Genomic DNA, 22,535 nt, shown 5'->3' with positions numbered 1-22,535 from the left:
GTCAACATACAAATAAATATTGACAATAGGGGGTTATCAGTCTAGAGAATCTGTGTGGGGAATTCGGGGAAAATTGGTAAGTAATACTAACACCAAGTTTCTGATCCTGCACAGGTTTGCAGGATCTGCTGAACTCAGGCAAACAGGACAACCATTGATCCATCCTCTTCTGAGTGTCACACACTGCAGCTTGCAGTTCTTTGGCTAAAATGTTCTAAATATTTGCAGGCTGTCATCACAGAGCCTACTAAAAACATCTATTCCTAAGTCACATCCTGACCCCTCTACTCTCCTGATGTTTCCATTCAGAAATGTCACCTGTGAAAACAGTGATTTTTATACCTATTGTGGGGTGCTAGATGAGAGAACAAGGAAATGATGCCAATGAAACAAGTTATTTGTGAAATTGCTGAACACTGATTTGAGCCCAGTAACACTCCATGTGCATAATGATGCCCATGATAAGTTTCAGTCCCCTTTCTTTTTTTTATTGCCAATCCTGGGACTTGAACTCGGGGCATAAGCACTGTCCTTGAGCTTTCTCAAGGCTGGTGCTCTAACCACTGGAGCCACAGTACCACTTCCAGCTTTGTTTGTGTATGTGGTACCAAGGAAATGAACCCAGGGCTTCATGAATGCTAGGCAAGCACTCTACCACTAGGTCATGCTCTGGGCCCTCAGTCCCCTTTCTTTAAAACAGACTTGTAGGCACCAGTAGTTTATGCTACCCAGGAGAGTTTAGCTTTAACAATCTCTCTCTGTGTCTCTGTCTCTGTCTGTCTCTCTCTTCCCCCACTACACACACACACACATACACACACACACACACACACACACACATTTACACCCTTCTCTCATTATCTAGGACTCTCCCTTTGTCACTCCATGACTCATGGAGCAAGTCAGGCCATCTGGTCTATGTTATACTTTGTACTCTGCTGAAGTCCTGCAAACAACACAGTGTGGGGACCTTAGGGTTAAGACTATCCAGAGGAGTCAATCTCCAACCTCCAGAGGCTAGAAAAGCCACACTGGGGCACTGGGGAAGGCAGGGTCTGCAGGTCTAACCTAAATCATAAGGAAAGGATTCTTTACTGAAGCCAGCTGTCGGTTTACTGCAACAGAGGCTACAGCCTCATTTCTGTGCAATGGCAGCAGGGCAGGCCTGGGCTTGATGGAAAGCTGGCATTTCTGCCACTCTCTTAGCAGCTCACTACCAAAGCAGGCTATGAACTCTTCAGGATGAGTCAGGAGGCAGCCTCGAAAAAGCATTGGGAGTGATATCACTGACCACTAATGGCGCCTACTCCAACACTGGCTGGTTAGTTCTAACTTAGGGTGTGCATGGGAAGATTGCTGCCTACTCTTTGATTTACTTCCTCCCTGGGGAGAAGAAGCCCTTCCTAAGAAAAGAAAAAGAAGTTGCCTGTATTCAGGCTATGGCCAAGTACCCCAAGTACCCCAGATGTGGAGACCATGATCTCCCTGGAGCTGCCTTTACCTTTAAGTTTCGAGGAAGAGACACTCTAAGGCTGGACAAAGAGTTTGTCAAATTAACCATTTATCCCAACTGTTCCCACAAGAAAACTTGGATAGCAGGAGGCAATTGTATGGAGAAGCATGTATTGCAAGCACAAGCTAAAGACAGAATGGGGTTGGTGTGTGTCTATCCCTCTGTGTTGGCATGTTCCATGGCACAAAGCAAGCTGGCTTACAAAAATGAGAGGTTCTTCTTTGTTGTTTATTAGTTGGTTTGTTTTTTGTCAGTCGTGGGGCTTGAACTCAGAGCCTGGGAGATATCCTTGAGCTAGTTTTGGTTTTGTTTTTAACTGTTTTTCTAAAGATGATATATAGAGAAGGGATATAGTTACATAAGACAGAAAGAGTACATTTCTTTTTCTCCCCTTCCCTCTCTTTCTCCCAGTGTTTCCCTCCTGACCACTCCCTCCCCTGTAAGTTGTATACTTCATTTTCAACGTAGTGTCTAGTGAGTATCAATGCTGCATTTGTTCACCCTTTGTCATACTATTTCTGTGCCCCACTTTATCCTTCCCGAAATAAACTTACATACAAGAGAAAAGGTACAGAAAACAAAAATAGTGACAAAGGTGAGGAAAACAAAAAAGCAAGATAACAACAACAAAAACCTTGTTTCCATTTCTTGGAGTTCATTTCAATAAACATCATTTTATATTATTATATACACATAGTTATTGAGCCTTTGTGATCCTCTCCTAAGAATGTCCTTCCCACATACTAAATCCACTAGCACAACAATGTTCATTGCAGCACTATTTACCATAGCAAAGATGTGGAACCAACTCAGATGTCCCTCAGTTGATGACTGGATCAACAAGATGTGGTATTTATACACAATGGAATTCTGTGCTGCCATCAGAAAGAATGACATCTCCCCATTTGTAAGGAGATGGAAACACTTGGAAAAAATATTAAGTGAAGTAAGCCAGACTCAAAGGAACATAGGCTCAATGGTTTCCCTCATTTGTAATAATTAGTACAAACCTTGGACTCTCCTAGGAGAGGATTACAATAGCTCAAAACCTAGGTACATATGGCCATATAGGATGAGGCTAAATGAAAGGACCTACAAGATACAGAAACAAGAGCCATATAAGGTATGACTGTTGTTCTTAATGTACTATGTTATTTCTCATCTATTTTGTTGTTCCTTGGTTATTCTTATATTGTTACAGTATCTTACCTTGTTATCTGATATGTTGTATATATGTTTATTTGTTTATTTGAAATAGGATAGGGAAGAGGGAAAACAAGATGAGGGAGAAAGGGGAAGGGAAATGGGGAAAAACATGAGAAAGGATAGCAATGCTTGTGAAGTAATGTACCTTCTATCTGGCGAATATAATGTAACCCTTCTATTAATTACGATAAAAAAGAATGTCCTCCCCAGAGTCCTGTATAATTTATCATGTCCAAGTGTATGTATATGTGTGTATGTATGTGTGTGTACATATATATATATATATATATATACATCTTTTACCATCCAGAGTGTTTACTTGTAGATTTAGAGGTACATTTTAGTCTCTGAGCTGCTTTTTTTATTCAAGGCTAGCTAGCATTCTACCACTTTGAACCACAGCTTCACTTTTGAGTTTTTTGGTGGTTAATTGGACATGCGTCTTAAGGACTTCCCTGCACAGTCTGAGATCCACCTGAGTAGCTAGGATTACAGGCATGAGTCACCAGTGCCCAACTGCCTGTGAAACTCTTATCAATAAGCACATAAAGTACAGGGACAGTGGCTAGGCCCTAAGTCCAAACCCCAGGACCAGCACAAAAATAACAACAAAAAAACCCACACACACCAAAAAGGACTAGAAGTTAATAAATTGTTACCAATATAATACACTAAATAAACTTCAGTATGAGTCCATGTTGCCAATGCCTTTGCCACAAGATTGTAGCATAAAGTAGGACTATACAAATACCCTTGAGACAACATGAGACTGTTACCATCCTTAGATCATAAAGTTAAGTTGATCTTGGCTATTGGAAACCCAAGTTAATAGAAAAGGCATTTGCGAAGTTCACCACGTTAATGACATTGTCCTAAATGTAAAGTCCATCAGTCCAGTGTGTCCTTAGTAGAAGACTGTTATGCAATGGCAGAGTGACTTTATTTCCTTTTCTGTAACCAGACAGTCCATGTACTAGCCTGTCCAATGCTGCTTTTTTTTGTCAGTTGTGGGGCTTGAACTCTGGACCTGGGTGCTGTGTCTGAGCACTTTAGCTCAAGGCTAGCTCTCTACCACTTTGAGCCGCAGCGCCACTTCCAGTTTCTTGGTGACTAATTGGAGATTAGAATCTCACAGACTTTTGTGCCCAGGCTGGCTTTGAACTTTGATGCTCAGATCTCAGCCTCCTGAATAGCTAGGATTACAGGTGTGAGCCAATAGAACCTGGTCCATATGGTTTTTGTATGGGCCAAAGAAGAGTATTATATTGCATATGTGCCAGCCAAATAATGTGTCCCTTTTAGTCCATCAAAAGTTTTGTCATCATGTCCTCTGAGTAACCAGTGTTGCCTCACAGACTACTATTTGTGTGGTTGATATGGACGGCCCCTTAATAGTTTTAATCACATGCACTTGAAATTTTTCTGTAGTGCTATTAACCATACTCCCAGGAGGATGTTCACCCTCAATAATATTTTGGAACAGAAGAAATATATACATTTTTTGACTTGGACACCAAATGTCCAATTTCCAAATGAACTATGTCTTCAAAACACGAATGGAATATCCTCCATTATCTGGAACTTGGTCAGCTTGCCATATAGCAATGCATATTCTGCTCTAGTATCTATCAAGGTGAGAACATTCTATACATTGGTAAGGGATTATTGTATACACAGTCTCACACAGGACCATAGATCATGTGGATTTCCTATCATTGAATCCTGACCATCCTGTTAGTGCTTTTTCTAATAAATCCTGTAGAGTTATTATATAGGTTTTTGGTTTTGTTGTTTCTGGCAGTTGGGGAAAGATCTTTCATAATAAAAAGCAGCACAGCTCTTTATTGTCCGTCTATGTTAGCCACAACTATTAGATATTTTTCTTGCATCACCAAATGGAACACTTTTTTCATTTCAAGTTTTTTTGGAGGTACAGGGGGGTCCTGTCTTTTTTGGTTTTTTTTTGCACTGTCTCTTGAGTTTCTTTTACCTAAGGCTAGCACTCCATCATTTAAGCCACTATTACATTTTCATATTTTTGGTAGTTTATTGGGGATAAGGTTCTCACAAACTTTTGGACAGGACTGGCTTCAAACCACAATCCACACATATGCTCATGCTGATCCTGGGGCTTGTATTCAGGGTCTAAACACTATTCCTGAGTTTCTTTTGTTCAAGACTAGTACCAAACCATTTGAGCCAGAGCTCCACTTCTGGGTTTTGGGGGAATAAATTGATTGGAGATGAGTCTCACAGACTTTCCTATCTGGTTTGACTTTGTACCACAATCCTCAGATCTTAGGTGCCCCTGAGTAGCTAGTATTGCAGGCAGGATTCACCAGAGCCTGGCTCAACTCTTCTTTATTAGTCCATACAATCCCAGTTATCATTGTGAACAAACTCAATGCAGGAGCAGCTTTTATGTCATTAGATGTACATCTCACAGTGTTCAGTTTATGCTTCAAAAAAATTGGATGACTAGTAATTGTTTAATTGCTGTCTTTCCTTAATGTGTCTGCTTTGTTGTCATGAAGGCATAATGGATTTACCTGATTTCTGTTTGACTAATGCATGCTACCACTCCTAGGCATATTGCCCAAGCTGGAGGCATGAGCTCTCAGGTTTCCTTTTTCAACTTGGTTACCTTTACCTCAGGGCTGTTTGTGTACTCCTCATTTTGTAAGTACAGCACTTATAAAACTAGCTACCAGACATACTTGATTTCTGATGTGCTTTTGGGAGCATCTCCAAAAGAGTTTTGGCAGCCTTTTCCAGTGTAGTAGGTATTACTGCCAAATTTCTCTGTCTCTGCAGTCCCCAATTTGGATCCACCCTGCTGACTATAGTAGTCTGTCAGAGAAGTCAATGGTTCAACCACTGTTATGCCAAATTGTTTTTGCCAAGAGTTCCAGTAAGAAAACTTGGGCAGGAGACAACTGTATGCTTCTGCATGTATTGTAAGCACAAGCTAAACATGGAATGGACAGGCATCTTTGTCCTTCTGTGTCTTTGTGTCCCAAGGGACCAGCCTCTTGCCTTACAAATATGTGATAACAAGCTATGTGCCAGTGAGTCATACCTGTAATCTTAACTATTCAGAATGCTGAGATTTAAAGACCACTGTTTGAAGCCAGCCTAGGCAGGAAAATACCCTCGAGACTCTTATCTATAGCTACCTACCCAAAAAAGCCCGATGTGGAAGTGTGGCTCAAGTAATAGAGCACAAGATTTGAGCATAAAGCTCAGGAACAGTGCACAAGCCCTGAGTTCAAGCCCCAGAACTGTTACCAAAAAATGATTTTAATGTGAGATCAGCAGAGACTCATTGCCAATTCCTATGGACTGCTGGGCAGATATCAAATAACATTTTGACCATAAGCCAGTGCCAAAGGCAGGGTTTTACATGATGCACATGCATGAATATCTTTTTCACTGGTTCTCTTACAGGGTTGTTTTTATAAGAGGTACTCTCAGTACAATGAGCAGGGAATATTTATTTCTGTTCTGAAATCAGTGATAAGAAACTTACTAAAACAGATTGTCCATGATACAGACAAAAGACCTGTCATTTGCCAGTGTTCTGGGGGCCATAACAAAGAGTGGATAGCTAGCAATCCTTGATCTGACTCCTGTGAGGAAGAGTCGGTACTGATGATCAGTCATTTCCTAGATTTCTTTACCAAAATTTATTTCAGGAAGGCAAAATGTACCATTCTCAAGAAGGTGAAAAGGAGTAGGGCATTTTTTTCAGTTCTGTCCAAGGCAGTACGTAGATATAGAGGGACATTTTATTTTTACCCTGGAAGTAAATAATTTGGCAAATGAAAATATCACCATCCTCCTCATTTTACCAATGAAGCAACCATTTTTGTGCTGCTACTAGGGCTTGAGTTCAGGACCTGGGTGCTATCCCTTTAACCTTTTCACTCTGGCTGGCTCTTAGCCATAGCTCTACCCCACATTTGGGTGGTTAACTGACACTAAGAGTCTCATGGACTTCTCTGTCAGGACAGGCTGCAAACCAGGACCCTTCGCTCTAAGCCTCCTGAATAGGTAGGAGCACTGGTACTTGGCTCAAATAAGGGAACTTTCATGGTGCTGAGTCTTTCGAAAACTTGGCTGATGCTCTATCACAGAGCTGCATTCTCAGCTCCTAAGAAATTGACAGCTTGGAAAAAATTGAATCACTCCAAAACAAATCTTCAAAGAAACAACCATCCCATTAAAAGATGGGCCAAAGGCTTAAAGAGAAACTTCTCTGAAGAAGAAATAAGAGTGGCCTATAAACACATGAAAGAAATACAAAAAAGAAATGCAAATCAAAACAGCTTTCACATTCCACCTCACTCCAGTTAGAATGGCCATGATCAAGAAATGGATGCTGGTGGGGATGTGGCCAGGAGGGATCACTACTGCACTGTTGGTAGGAGTGTAAACTCATTCAAATACTATGGAAAGCAGTATGGCAGTTCCTAAAAAGACTAAACATAGAGCTCTCCTATGACCCAGCAATTCCACTACTGGGCATTTACCCAATCATCCAGAAATAAGGACACGCTAAATCCACTAGCACAATGATGTTCATTGCAGAGCTATTTACCATAGCAAAGATATGGAACCAACTCAGATGCCCCTCAGTTGATGACTGGATCAACAAGATGTGGTATTTATACACAATGGAATTCTATGCTGCCATCAGAAAGAATGATATCGCCCCATTTGTAAGGAAATGAAAGACTTGGAAAAAATAATAATAAGTGAAGTAAGCCAGACTCAAAGGAACATAGGCTCAATGGTTTCCCTCATTTGTAATAATTAGTACAAACCTTGGACTCTCCTAGCAAAGGATCACAATAGCACAAAACCTATGTACATATGGCCATATAGGATGAGGCTAAATGAAAGGACTTCCAGGATATGGAAACAAGAGCTATATAATGTGTGAATGTTGTTCTTAATGTACTATGTTATTTTTCATCTCTTTTGTTGTTCCTTGGTTACCTCATATTGTTACAGTATCTTACCTTGTTATCTGATATGTTGTATGTATGTATATTTTCTCATGTTAGGGACTTGCTATATAGCGTAGCATTTGCAGTCCCAGCCAAACTGTCCTCATCTTTTTGCCTCTGCTTCCTCTTTGTTTGTTTTTTTTTTAATTTATTTCACCTTTGGCAATACTGTGTTGTAGATATGTAAAACCAAAACAGATGGGTATGTAAAGTCATTTTCATTTTATCTGAGGTAACATCTTACTTAATGTGTATTTTTGCAGATTGAGACTCATTATAACTTCCCCAAATGGACAGACTAATTGGACTTAGAACCTAAGAGCAAAGTTTTCTGGAAAAGGCTGAAGTGCAAAAGGTAACTAAGGAAGATAACAGGCTACTTAGCTTGACTGCCGAAATCATTTCCCTGTGCATACATTGCAACATATCATATTATTACATACCTCAACTATGTAAAATAAAAACAAGTATAATAACACCTGTAGAAAATAATGAAGGCACATGTGTAAAGTATTTTTAACAAAAGGATAATACTGACACATGGCATATGTTGTGTTTCATTTGGAGTTTGGAATTCTTTTTTCAGGCTTTGTACTATAATAAGATCCAGGCTGAGGGTCTACCTCGTAGGTATAGGGAAGCAGCCGAAACATATGATTTTGGTATCTTTAAACAAGTAATTAAATAAATAGGACTTGAACTACTTTAGTATATGAACTCTGCTTTGGTGAGATCATTCTTCACTTTAAGATGAGTATAAGATGCAGTCACACTCTCTACAATGATAGTGTACTAGCAGAGCTGTCCTCCCTTTGAAAGAAGGTGGACCTACTTACTGGTCTTTGTGGTCCTCTTGGTGATAAGGATCAGCTGTCTTCCCCTTCAGAGGAACCCTACAATGGAATCTACAGTGCTTTAATGTAGCCCCTGAGTTGTTATCAGTAAGGGTTACAGAACCTTGACTATAACTACAATTTTTACACTATTCCAGGGAGAGGTCAAACCCACATCTAATTCTGCCTAATACAGAGAAAACTGGATAGATAGGCCTCATTTACTATGGTCCATTCTAATTATAACCCTGTACTAAGAGGCATTCACTCTGGGTCCGTCATAAGCCAGATTCCAATGGGCATCAGCATCTTGCCTACCACACTGATCAGTTGCTCCCCTCCCAGGTGGCCTGGTATGAATGGTTTCTCCTGGGGCTATCTACTGAGGACCTGTTGTGTTGTTCACTTGTGCAGTTTGTATTTCCAAGGTTAGAGAAATAAATACCCAAACCCTCATCTACAAAGAATCAAAAGAAGTTAGATTCCAGATGCAGAAAAGGGTAGGGCCAGGAATCACACCCTGATTCTCTCTTACTCCAGATCAAATCTCTTCCAGTCAACATCCAGAGGATGTTGGGACTTCAGTGGCTGATCTATATCTATACCTATAATCCTAGTGGCACAGGAAGCAGAGACCATGGGTAGTGGGTCAAAGCCAGCCTGAGCAAGAAATTTAATTCTCTCAAATTACCCTCTGCAAAAGATCTTAGTGGAACTATGGCTCTAGTGGTAGAATATGAGCCATGAGTGAAAAAGGACAGTGTACAGGCCCCAAGTTCAAACCCTAGTTCTGGCACAGAAATATAAATGAGCAGAGCATAATAAAAACAACTAAGGCTGGGAGCATGGCCTAGTGGTAGTGTGCTTACCGAGCATGCATGAAGCTCTGGGTTCGATTCCCTGGACCCACATACACAGAAGAAGCTGGAAGTAGTGCTATGGGTCAAGTGGCAGAGTGCTAGCCTAGAGCAAAACGTGTCCTAGGACAGTGCCCAGGCCCTGAGTTCAAGCCCCTGGACTGGCAAAAAAAAAAATCCAACTAAGCTGGGCATGGTGGCTCACGCCTGTAATTGTAGCTACTCAGGAGGCTGAGATCTGAGGATTGTGGTTCAAAGCCAGCCTGGGCACTAAAGTCTGTGAGACTCACCTCCATCCAGTTAACTAGCAGAAAACCAGAAGTGGCCCAGAGTTCAAGACCCACAACCACCAAAAATAATTTAAAAAAATAAAATGAATAATACCAAGTAAATGTTATTTTGAAAAGGGTAAGGAGTAAGAAGAGGAATGGGAATATAGTGATGTAGCTAATTTGTTTCAAATACACTCAGTCCATTTTTTAATGTACCACCATGAAACTCATATTACAAATGTATACTAATTAAAAATTAGGATAATTATAATTTACCAGGATTCACTAGTAGCTCACAACTGTAATCTGAGGAGTGTGGTTCAAAGCCAGCCCAATCAGGAAAGTCTTCAAGACTCTTATCTCCAAATAAGCCCCAAGTGGAGGTGTGGCTCAAGTGGCAGAGTGCTAGCCTTGAGGGGAAAAAAAAATACCTCAGGGACAGTGCACAGGCCCTGAGTTTAAGCTCCAGGACTGTCACAAAAATAATAATAATAAAATAACAAGAACATAAGGACTTGAGGGGTGACTAAATCATAGAGTAACTGGTTAGAGTAACCTTCCATAGATTTTTGTGATTGACAGAACTGGATGGATATATTACTGTGAAACTTCCTCAGATAAAATCCAAGTTGAGGCTGGGAGTGCTTTGCCTACCATGCACGAAGACCCAGGTTCAATTACTTGGTACCATATACATAGAAAGAAGCCAGAAATTGTGCTGTGGCTCAAGTCGTAGAGCTCTAGCCTTGAGAGAGCCCAAGGACAGTGCCCAGGCCCTGAGTTCAAGGTCCAGGACTGGCAAAAACAAGTTGAGGTGGGCGCAGTAGTTCACACCTATAATTCTAGCAACTCAGGAGGCTGAGATCTGAGGATTAAGGTTCAAAGCCAGCCTGGCCACAAAAGGACCTGAGATTCTTATCTCCAGTTAACCTCTAGAAAACAGGAAGTGGGGCTGTGGCTCAAGGGTAGGGCAGTAGCCTTGAGCTGAAGAGCTCAGGGACAGTGCCCAGGCTCAGGGTTACGGCAATAGCCTTGAGCTGAAGAGCTCAGGGACATCAGCCAGGCCCAGAGTTCAAGCCCCATGACCCACAAAAAAAAAGTTGAGCTTTGGAAAGAAGGTGCTCTTTCCTACAGTCCCAACAGCACCCCAGGAGGAAGGCTATGAAATGGTAGAGAGTAGTAGTAGTACAGTAGGGCAGTAAGCATAGGTTTCTTTCTACCTGTCATTGAGGAGAGGAGGGAAGGAGACTGCCCTTGAAGGATGACACCACCGTATACCAGAAGATGATTCACATGACTTGTCTATCCTTGAGCAGTGGGCCTGTGTGTCTTGTTCATAACAGCTCTACAACTGCGGCCAAGAGAGAACCCATGACTTTCTAAGTAGTGGCAAGATCCTGCCTCCACAGAAGGGTCTGATTAAATCTGTCATCCAGGACATAGACCAGGAAGCCAAGCTGTTAGTGCATATGTGACTTCTCAGCAAGTCACCTCAGGGTAGCTTCTCAGCATGTTGTATACAGTCATCAGGAAAGAACATCTGTATGGGGTTACAAACACCTTGTGTCTGACCTTGGTGATATTATGTTATCTTATTCTGGAGTAAAACACCAAATGGCTCAGGCCTTTCAAGGCTGGGAACACAACAAAGACACAGGGCCGGGGAGTATGGCCTAGTGATAGAATGCTTGCCTAGCATGCACAAAGACCTGGGTTCTATTTCTTGGTACCAAATACACAGAAAAAGCTGGAAGTGGTACTATGGCTCAAGCACTAGAGCACTATACTTGAGAAATCTCAAAGACACTGTCCAGACCCTGAGTTCAAGCCCCAAGAGTACCAAAAAAAAAAAGCAGATCTCATTCTTAGACACAGATCCACTATCAGCTCAGAAACATCTAACTGTGGACACTGACTCCATTTTAACTTGGGGGCCTCCGACTGGAGGTCACAAGGCCCAAATAGTTGAACAAAATACAGAACCTAACTAGCAACCCAAGACCCAAGAGAGCTCGGGTCATAGGCCCCCAAATTGGAGACACATACTGCTGAATGACTTGTACTCCTCAGAAAGCTCAGTGATTGAACACAAAGACACAGTAACAGCCCAGGGTCTGAAAATTCTAAGAAACCCACGTGTATTTTAGTAACTCCATAACCTTCAGCAGAGAAAATAGCTCCCAGTCTGAAATCTCACTCCATGGTCACAGAAGGCCACTTCATTACACAGCCCATAGCCTGGGACAGAGATCCATGAAACAACTGGCTAGACAGGTACAGCAAACACAGAACATATAACAAATATCTAAGCAACCACAGATTCCCATGTGGCCTAGGATTTGTAATCCAAGACACAGTCAACCCCTCAAAATGCCAGCAACCCCAGTGATTGGAACACAGACTTATAACCAGTTCACAAAGTTCATTTAAGCCAGAACTTGAACTAGGTGTGTGGCCTAGTGGTAGAGTGCACAAAACCCTAGGTTCGATTCCTTGGTTCCATATACTCAGAAAAAGCCAAAAGTGGTAGAGCAGAGCACTAGCCTTGACAAAACTCAAAAACACTGCCCAGTTCAAGCCCCAGGATGGCAAAAAAAAAATCCAAAGGAGAATAGATACAACCCCTGTGCTTAGGATAGCTTCTGGTCACCAAGGTAGGACAAAGAACCCCAAAAGGATAAAAGGTATATCCTGAACATTAACCCTCGGGAAAGCTCAAATTCTTAAAATATGCAATAGAAACTGTTCAGAAAATGTATCTATTTTTTATTTTTTATTAAAACTGAGTTTTTACATCATATTTCAGATGTCAGGTTCTACAAACAAGTTCTACAATCTCTATAAGCCATTTCTTTTCTTTTCCCCTTAAGGCTTATCTTATGTTGTCACTGTATCTGACTTGGTACCTAGTATATTATATATGCATTTATTTGAAAAGGGGGAGGTAAGGGGGAAAAAAATATGGGTGGAGGTGTGTGGGGGGAGGGAAAGTTAGAGAAAAACATGGGAAGGTTCAAGAAGTAATGTACCCACTACCTGATGAATGTAACTGTAACCCCACTGTACATCACCCCAACAATAAACTAAAATTTAAAAAAAAGAAAAGATCTCCATATGCAATCACTGGCACGTAAATTTAAGAACATAATTAAAATTAAGCTGAGAGTTTGTATTTCATAGATACATATTGATCTATATACTGTATCAATATATGTCATCACTCTTGTGTTGTTTAGATCTAATACCCACATATCAAGGAGACCATTCACCTTTTGTTCCTTTGGTCTTGGCTTATCTCACTCAACATGATTTGCTGTAGTTCCTCCCACTTCAGGCCTAAGCACTGTCCTTGGGCTTTCTCAAGGCTAGCCCTCTACCACTTGAATCACAGTACCATTTCTGGCTTTTTCTGTGTATATGGTACTGAGGAATCGAACCCAGGTTTTCATGTATGCTAGGCAAGCACTCTACCACTAGGCCAAACTCCCAGTCCTCCTTCATGTTTTCTGCATCTGACTATGTTAATTTTTTCATCTAAAGAAATATAAACTTTGTCTATTTTGTCTCCATTTCTCTTTTAAAATGGAGAAGCTCCTTGGCAATTCCCTGTTTGTGTTCTTGGAATTGTTTTTGGAATTCTTTTTATTTCATTGGTCAGGTCTGATATCTCTTTAAGTGGTGTTCTGTCTCCCATTCTCCCATCTCTTTGCTCTTAGTTCCTTTTGGAGTTTGTGTGAGACCTTGATTCTTTATAAATTTTGTGATTTGTTTTTGTGACTTCCCCATTTGGGGCTTGCCAATTATTGGTTGATTTTTGTTTTTTTTGGCGGTCATGGGTCTCAAACTCTGGGCCTAGTCCCTGTCTCTTCAGCTTAAGGCTCCCTCTCTAGCAGTTGAGCCACAGTGCCACTCCTGGCTTTCTGGTGGTTAATTGGAGATAAGAGCCTCATAGATGTTAGTACCCAGGTTGGCTTTGAACCACAATCCTCAGATCTCAGCTTCCGGAGTAGCTAAGATTAGCCACCTGAGCCACCGGTGCCTGCTAATTATTGCTATTAGTTTGGTCTGTTGGTAGCCAATTGGTGGCAGTCTTTTTTTTTTGCCTGTCCTGGGCTTGAACTCAGGGCCTGAGCACTAGCACTGTCCTTGGACTTTCTCAAGGCTAGAGCTCTACCACTAGAGCCTCAGCACCACTTCTGGCTTTGATGTGTCAGTTTGGTTTTACCGCACTAGGGTGGGACACCCACCCGATTCCCAGTATGAGCAAGCGGCTGTTGCTGGCATGCCCACCTGCTCCGAGTGGTGGCCTAAGCCTCAACTGGATAGTTCATCTGTTGCTGGCTTGCCTACTAGGTGTCCAGTAGCAGGGCCCCACTGTAGGTGAGCTCTTTGGGGCTTTCAGCAGTAGGACAGAGCATGCTCCATATTGCTAACACACCCACTGGTTCCCAGTAGTGGTGCACAGTTGTATACCTAGGTCTCAGAGAGCACAACTGTTGCTGGCTTGCCTGCCCACTTCCTAGCAGCAGGGCCTAGCCAAAGAAGTATGCTTTTGAGATTTCCCCAGTAGGGTGGAACGCACTTCTGATTTTCAGAATGTCACTTGGCCCTTGCTGGTATGCCCTCCAGTTCCCTGTGGTGGCTTGGGATTGCTATCCCTCTTTGCGGTTTTTTATAATAAGGCAGAGCACACACCTGATTCCCAGTAGGAACACAGGGTAGTTGTTGACTGTGCACATGTCTGTGTCTCAGATAGCCCCACTGTTGCTGGATTGCCCTCTGGCTCCCAGCAGCAGAGCACCCTGCCAGGTATTGGCCCACTCGCGTGCCCGCCCCCCACCCCCCCAGACTTCCCAGATAGTCAGTACTGTGGGGACACTGGATCTTAACACCGCCCTTCAGTATCTATGGCCTGGAGGTGGGGGAGGCAGGACTCTGGACTCCTTGTCTCCCCAATGTTTGCCATTCCTTCTTGGGCAGAAATGAGAGGGGTCTGGGTTAAGTTCTATAGCTCACCACCAGCGCTGCTCTCATGTGGGCGGTAGGGGATCCCAGTGGACTACTTACTGATCCTGGGCCTGGCTGTGGCTATTTCGTGGAATTGAAGGTTTCTTCCTGGTCTGTCTCCAGTCTCAGCTGCTGTCTGTGCTGTCCAGATCCCAAGCTGTGTTGGATTCCTGCATCTGGATTCTGCAGCCTGCTGGAATCTTGGAATCTTGGGGTTCCTGGCCCCAGATGTGTGGTGGGGGGAGGTGGCACTTTTGCGGCTCCTGGGCTCTGCTTCAAGGGAAGGGGGAGAGTGCGTTAGTTAATGAGCTTTTTCTGTTTTTCTTTTCCAGTTCGTATAGTTCTCTGTTCCTTCCTACTTGCAGAGTTGAATTCTTAGGGGATTTAGCTCCTGGGAACCCCTCCCCCAAACTGTTTTTTTTTTTTTGTGGGAGAAAGCTAGGCTAGATTCCTAGTGTTTTGGTGTCATCTTTTCTCCTCCATAAAATGGTATATTTTATCCATATTACCTAAAACACACCAGACCAAGACAGATTTATCTGTTCAGCCCAGCACACTCACCCTGGACTGAAGCCTTCCAGTGTTCAGATATATCACATCTTAGACTCACTCACTTGGCAGTCTGTGGCATGGACCTCCAGATGAGTCGGAGACAGTGTGATCTGGATACAGGCTAAAACAAATCAGATATGCTTCCTTGAGGTACAGATAACCACAATGTGACCTCATGTGGAATTCCAACAGTTTTGAGCCACAATGAAGTATTGATAGCCCCCTGAGTGAGACAAGGGCAGAAGTAGAATGAAAGAAAAAGGAAAAGGGGAGAATGCAGATTAGGAAAACATACTGGAAATATACTGTCTCTTCTCAGCCTCTACCTCAGGACTGTGGTATAGATACCCGATGATTCCCCTTTATCAGGTAACAGAAGCCTCCAGCCATGTGGTCTGTTTCCAGGTAGTGACTACCACACTGGACTAAAGAACTGCGCAAGCCCTGAGTTCAAGCCCTAGTAGTGGCAAAAAAAAAGTGAAAAGGTTCTTAAGCAACATCAAAACAGTTGGAGGAGTTGAAGCTCTTGTTTTTTTTTGCTCCCACGGATGCACCCTATATACTTCCACAAACATACTCATTCTTTCTATCAATTCCTCTAAGAGAAATACAACAAACAGTTGCAAGAGACATTCATGTTGAACAATCTAGAACTCTCATCTTTAAATGAGACCTGAGACACATTCTATCCACAAATTCACCCTGGGCTCAGAGCCTTATAGTCAGGAGGGAAGAGCCACATTCCAGCCTTTCCTTAAGGAGTGAAGAGATTGGGCAATACCTACGGCTCCTCCCCTTTCTTTGTTCAGAACCTGGGTGACTGTTTTCCTAATTTGGAAAGCACAAGGATTTGGACTTATGGGAGTTCCCTGAGAGCCATGTTTGGAACTGGTATGGGAGTACAGAGCCCGATATAGTACAGAGTAAGCAAGTAGAAACACATGGTTCCCTGTTACTCAAAGGAAGGAATATTTCTTCACATTTTTCTAAGATTCTTCTGCCTTAGAATAGGGCAAGATCATAGCCTAAGTCTGGGCTTTGAGGGCAGGTAATGCATCAGTAGGAGTTCAATGGGCATGTGTGTGTTCCCCTAGCCTCCCCACTAACTTCAGCTGCTCTACTTAAGATGGGTCTCTGAAAAGGGCATGTGGCTCTGGTTATATGTAGAAACCCAAGCTCCTGCCTGTTGTCAGTGTAGTGTAATTATTGTTGCTAGCATTGCTTTTTTCTTTTATTCTGTCAGTCATAGGGCTTGAACTCAGAGCATAGGTGCTATCCCTGAACTCTTCTGCTCAAGGCTAGAGCTATACCACTCTGAGCCACAGCTCTGCTTCCAATTTTTTGGTGGTTAATTGGAGATATAGAATCTCCAGCCGGGCATGGTGGCTCATGCCTATAATGCCTGCTACTCAGGAGGCTGAAATCTGAGGATCATGGTTCAAAGTCAGCCGGGCACAAAAGGACCTGAGACTCTTATCTCCAGATAAACGCTAGAAAATGGGAAGTGGGGTTTGGCTCAAGGGTAGGGTGGTAGCCTTGAGCTGAAGAGTTCAGGGACAGTGCCCAGCCTAGTTCAAGCCCCATGACCCACGAAGAAGACGAAGACGAAGACGAAGACGAAGAAGAAGAAGAAGAGGAGGAGGAGGAGGAGGAGGAGGAGGAGGAAGAAGAATAAGAGGAGGAGGAGGAGGAAGAAGAATCATCTCCATGGACTGTCCTTCTTGGGCAGACTTTGAACTATGATCTAAACATATCTGGAATGTGTATTAGGTGCTGAGTTGTAAGCAAAGGAATTACCTTTGATAAAATCTATATGTTTAATTAGAAGGGATTTTCAATTTTTTCATTCTGCCATGTGATAGAAAATGAACATGGTAATTCAAAAATATGTGGGAAGCCAGGCACCACACTACTTGGGAAGCTGCAATCTGAGGATTGCAATTTAAAGCCAGACCAGGCAGAAAAGTCCATAAGACTCTCATCCCCAACTAACAACCAAAAAGCCAGAAGTAGAGCTGTGCCTCAAGAGTTAGAACACTAGCCTTGATTTTACAAGCTCAGGGACAAGCACCACACCTAAGTTAAAGCTACAGGACACGCACACATACAAATGTTGGAGGAAAGCACAGTAATAGATTTGAGAAAGGTTAGTACTCTTTTATAATAAATATTAGTTTGCACAAATTCATTGGCAACTCAGATTATTATGATGATTAAAAGTCAGGGCTTTGTGCTTCTTTGCCCTGGCGATCTCTCTGTCTCTCCTCTCTCCTCTCTCTCCTCTCTCTCTCAACCCCTTCAATGGGCATGGTGCTAGCCCGAGGGCTTGAACTCATTGTGCTGTCCCTGAGCTTCTTTTTCGTCAAGACTAGCACTCTACCACTTGAGCCACAGCTTCACTTCTGGCTTTTTTAGTGTAGTTTATTGGAGATAAGCACCTTACAGACTTTCCTGCCCAGGCTGGCTTCAAACCCTCATCATCACATCTCAGCCTTCTGAGTAGCTAGGATTCCAGGCATGAGCCACCAGCACCAGGCTACCCTGGTAATTTTAATGTAGTGTGTCTAGTTTTGCCACTGCTGGGTCTGGACATTAGTCCTCTAATTTTATGCTGCCTGTCAGAGTTGAGATAACTCACATACTATCACATCTAACTATTAGTTGAATAGGAATTTTGAAAACTTGTTTTTGTTATATCTCAACCACTTGGGTGGGACTTGAACCCACAGCATTAAAGTCACCAGGATTCAGTAAACTGAGATAGTAGTCATTTTAATAGCTGCATAGCGACTGATCACCACCTTTGGGATGGTAGAGAACAGCCCCGAACTTTAGTGGGGCTGAGCATTTTTTTTATTGCCAGTCCTGGGCTTGGGCTCGGGGCTTGAGCACTGTCCTTGAACTTTCTCAAGGCTAGCACTCTACCACTTGAGCCTCAGCACCCCTTCCGGCTTTTTGCGATGTATGTGGTACCGAGGAATCGAACCCAGGTCTTCATGCATGCTAGGCAAGCACTCTACCACTAGGCCAAACTCCAGCCCGGAGCTGAGCTTTTAAAGATAAACACTATACGCAGGTGATTATAACCACACACAGGTGGTCGTCATCGTGTACCATCACTAGATGATGCCCTAAGTCAATAACCACAAGGATGAAACCACACACAGGTAGTTGAGAAGGTTAAGCATTTTTACAAAAACAAAAACAATTTGGTGGCTAAACTTGACAGGTTATTACAGTTTTGCAATAGCTGATCTTGAACCTTGACTTTGCTGATCTCAACTTTCTAATTAATTTTTATGTATTTCCAGAAGTAGATTCCCCATATTGACAAGTGTAAGCACTTTTGTTTTATTTAGTGTGAATCACAGGCAACATACTCTCTTGTATTGATAACTTCAATCCCAGAAGTCTTAGTGTTCCACATCCACAGCAAAATTCATTAGTGCTTATATATAGTTAGTATATTTACATATAGCTTCAAAGTGTAATATGATATCCTTTCACCCCTCTCACATACATTTTAATTATATTTTTGGCCTTTGCTTTTGAAATATGCTTGTAGCCTTAAAATGACCAGCAATTTTAATTTTTTTTTGTTCTGAGAATGAAACTCAAACTCATACCCGATGCTTTTGCTTATTAACTAGCATTCTACCAACTGAGCCATGCCTCTAACCTCTAGTAATTTAATTTTTATGTCACCAATTCTATTGCCCTTACTCTTTGGCACATGGCAGGGCAGGAAGGGGAGGGGAGAAACAACCTTTCAAACCCATCCACCCTGTTATTCATTTTATCACAGTTCTTTGTGCTTTTGTTCCTGTTTCAATTCCCCCCCAACACACACACACACACACACACACACACACACACACACACACACACACAAATGCTGTGGAGACCAAAGCAAATGTAAATTCACTGGAACCCACAAAGAGTTACTATGACCCACCAACTAACTGGCAAACTCTGAAAGGGTTTCCAAGTAAGTGAGAGGCTGGCTCATGTGACTGTCAGAACTCTGTCAATATCGCTGTTATTTAACTGGCACATTGTCAGAGAAGAGTTCTCGGACTCTATGTAGAAGAAGTTGGAGGAGTCCCCTCCTGGTTTGCAAAGCCAAATAGTTTGAGGATGTAGCTGACCCTGACAGAAATAACTGCTGGAAGTGTGGCTCATGGTAAAGTATTTGGCTAACATGTGCTAGAAACCTGGTTTCATACCCAGCAAAGACTAAACAGCATCTGAGTCCAAACCCCCAGTACCGATACCAAAACAAAAAAGAAAAAGTCACAATAATAATAATAATAATAATAATAATAGGGCTGGGATGTAGCTCAGGGGCAAGGCACTTGCCTAGCAAGTACAGTGTCCTTGGTTTCATTCCCCAGTACTCAAAAATAATAAATAAATAATAAAGTAAAAAGAATGAACATGTATCTGAATCTGGCAAAACACTACAGAGAGGTAGAAGTATTTCAAATGATACTTTTAAGTTTCTTCTCTCATACTTACTGGGAAACAACCAGTCTTAGTAACTAACATGAGAACTCCCCCAAGGTCCATAATCTGGATTTCTAGGATATATTTCCTGATTGACATGGGACTTTGGAGAGCCACCAATTCGGAGCCCATTATCTCCTGTATCAGGCCCAATCAACCAAAAGAAAAGTGACAAAAATGACAGGGGACTCGCTGCCACATATTTTCAGGCGCCAGGGACTGGCAATCAAGGGTAAGGAAAGTCCCTATAGGGAATAAACAAAGTCAACCCACTTCTGGCAGAGGCATTAGGGCCTGCCACATGTGAGGAACAAAAGGGACTTAGTCCTATCTACTCAGGAGGCTAAGGTCTAGGGTTTTGGTTCGAGGCCAGAAGGTAAAAAAAGTCTCCTTGAGATTCTTATCTCTAATTAACCACTCAAATCCTGGAAGTGATGATGTGGCTCAAGTGGTAGAGCGCTAGCACAGAGAGGCTAAAGGACAGCTTCCAGGCCCTTAGTTCAAGCTGTATAATCACACACACACCCCTGCCAAAACAAAACAAAACAGTACTTCCTGCCTGGAGGTTGAGAATCTTGACTGGAACCTTCCTCAGATGAGAAGTCACAGAGGCATGCTCCCCCCACCCCCTTCCTCTTTCAGGTTAGCAGAGCTATACTGACCTGAGTCCATGGTCATAAGTATCTTCCAAGTCCTGTATGAATTCCCCAAAATGATACCATCTAGAAGATCTTGGATCCTTTGTGTCTCCAGCAAATAAAAATTATGAGGTAGGAAAAGTAGAAGCAGAAGCAAAGCCCAACAAATGGGAAATAGGTACCCTGTTGTAGCACCTATGGTATCATCCTTTTTATATCCCTTTTGGAAGAGACTCAGCTGTTGTGGCACCTAGTTGCATCACTGTTCACCTCACTGTAAGGGTGGGGAGCACCTGATACCTGTGGGGGTCTGTTCCAGAGTCATTGCTGGCATTGCTTTCATCAGAACTTATCTAGATTTCCCAGGGTCATCAGAAGATGACGGGTATTATCATTAGTTCCTATCTCTGTTTCTCCCTGTCTAGTATTCCCTTTTATGCCTCAGGCTCAATTTGAATTTAAAAAATTGCAAAGAGTTATAATACAATAAACTATTCCTTATGTATGCAGTCTTCTGGTCCTGGTACTTGAACTGAAGGCCTGGGCTCTGTCCTTCAGCTTTTGTCTCATGGCTTTTGCTCTACCACTTGAGACACAGCTTTTATTTCCATCTGGCTTTTTGGTAGTTAACTGGAGATAAACATATTCATGGAGTTTCCTGCATGGGCTGGCTTTGAACTTTCATGCTCAGATCTCAGTCTCCTGAGTAGCTAGCATTATAGAAGTGACTCCTTCCCCAGCCCCAACCAGCTCAATATTAATTTGTTGGTTGGTTGGTTGTGGGGCTTGAATTCTGGACCTGGGCTATGTCCCTAAGCTCTTAAACTCAAGGCTAGCACTCTACCACTTTGAGCCATGGGTGCCATTTCTGGCTGTTTTTATTTGTTTTTGGTTTTGCCAGACCTGGGTCTTGAACTCAGGGTCTGGGCACTGTCCTTGGGCTCTCTCAAATCTAGGGCTCTACCACTTGAGCCACAGCACCACTTACAGCTTTTTCTGTGTATGTGTTACAAAGGATTCAAACCCCGGACTTTGTGCATGCTAGCCAAGCAGTCTACTACTAGGGTGCACTCTTGGCCCTCAATATTCTTTATTTTCACTTTTATCTTCACGTGGTTTTCAATTCAACATGTCAATTTATAAGTACAGTATGTGTTGATCAATATCACCCTTTCTGTCATCCAATGTCCCCCCTCAACTTTGTTGTTATTGTCGGTCATGGAGCTTGAACTTGGGGGTCTGAATAATGTCTCTGAGCTCTTTTACTCAAAGCTAGAGTTCTGCCACTTTGAGCCACAGTACTATTTCTGGGTTTCTGGTAATTAATTGGAAATAAATGTCTCACAGACTTTCCTGCCCAGACTACCTTCAAACTGGGATCCTCAGATCTCAACCTCCTAAGTAGCTAGGATTACGGACATGAGCCAGTAGTAGCGTCTGGCTTACATGTGCTTGTTTATAAATACCCTATGGGACCCTAAAGATATTTGCATAGACTCCGATCATAGTTCTTTGTTTCTTTTTCTTTCTTTCTTTTCTTTTTTTCATTCTTTACTTTTGCACAGCTGAGGACCAAAATTTGGTCTTGCACTTGGTAAGCAAGTTCTCTTCCAACTGCGCTAAATCCCCAACCCCAGAGAATCGTGTTTGAATGTATCATTGTTTCATTTTAAAAATAAGTTGCACCCTTAGGAATGAAACATCTGTAAAAGTTTATCACAAAACTATATATATAGTCATTGTGGGTTCATGAGATTGTGAGTATTTTTCCATTTTGCACTTCATATAACTTTTTTTTCAGTATAGGCATTTGAACTCAGCCTTTTTCTTGTTAGAGGCTGGCCTAGAACTTGAGCCAAGCTCCAAGCCTATCTTCCACATTTCACATAGTGAGGCTAAGTGAATGAAAGAAACATAACCAAGATGTGGGGGGGAGTACAGTCCTGGAGCGTGATTGCAGGGCCTGAGAGCTGTCCCTATATTTTCTTCTCAAAGCTAGCACTCTACCACTTGAGCCACAGCTCCATTTTAGACCTTTTGATGGTTATTTTATATAGTTTCATGGACTTTCCTGCCTTGGTTGACTTCAAACCATGATCCTGAGATCTCAGATTCCTGAGTACCTGTGATTACAGGTAT

General features: G+C 42.4%; 1 long non-coding RNA gene across 2 annotated transcripts in view; it reads left to right on the top strand.

The window, feature by feature from the left end:
- LOC150040881 (uncharacterized) overlaps positions 1-22,535 on the top strand; it is a 142,456-nt gene that overhangs the window by 31,365 nt on the left and 88,556 nt on the right. The window contains exon 1 of one of the 2 annotated variants that reach the window (XR_016533872.1): positions 8,018-8,086. The exons of the other annotated variant lie outside the window; for it this stretch is intronic. This is a non-coding gene — a long non-coding RNA (uncharacterized LOC150040881). Of the gene's footprint in view, positions 1-8,017; positions 8,087-22,535 lie in introns of those variants that run through there. 2 annotated transcript variants of the gene reach the window in all.

This window comes from Megascapheus bottae, chromosome X, assembly GCF_031878675.1.
Source record: "Megascapheus bottae isolate mThoBot1 chromosome X, mThoBot2.hap1, whole genome shotgun sequence".
NCBI lineage: Eukaryota > Metazoa > Chordata > Mammalia > Rodentia > Geomyidae > Megascapheus > Megascapheus bottae.
This window is presented reverse-complemented; position numbering and strand designations above follow the sequence as displayed.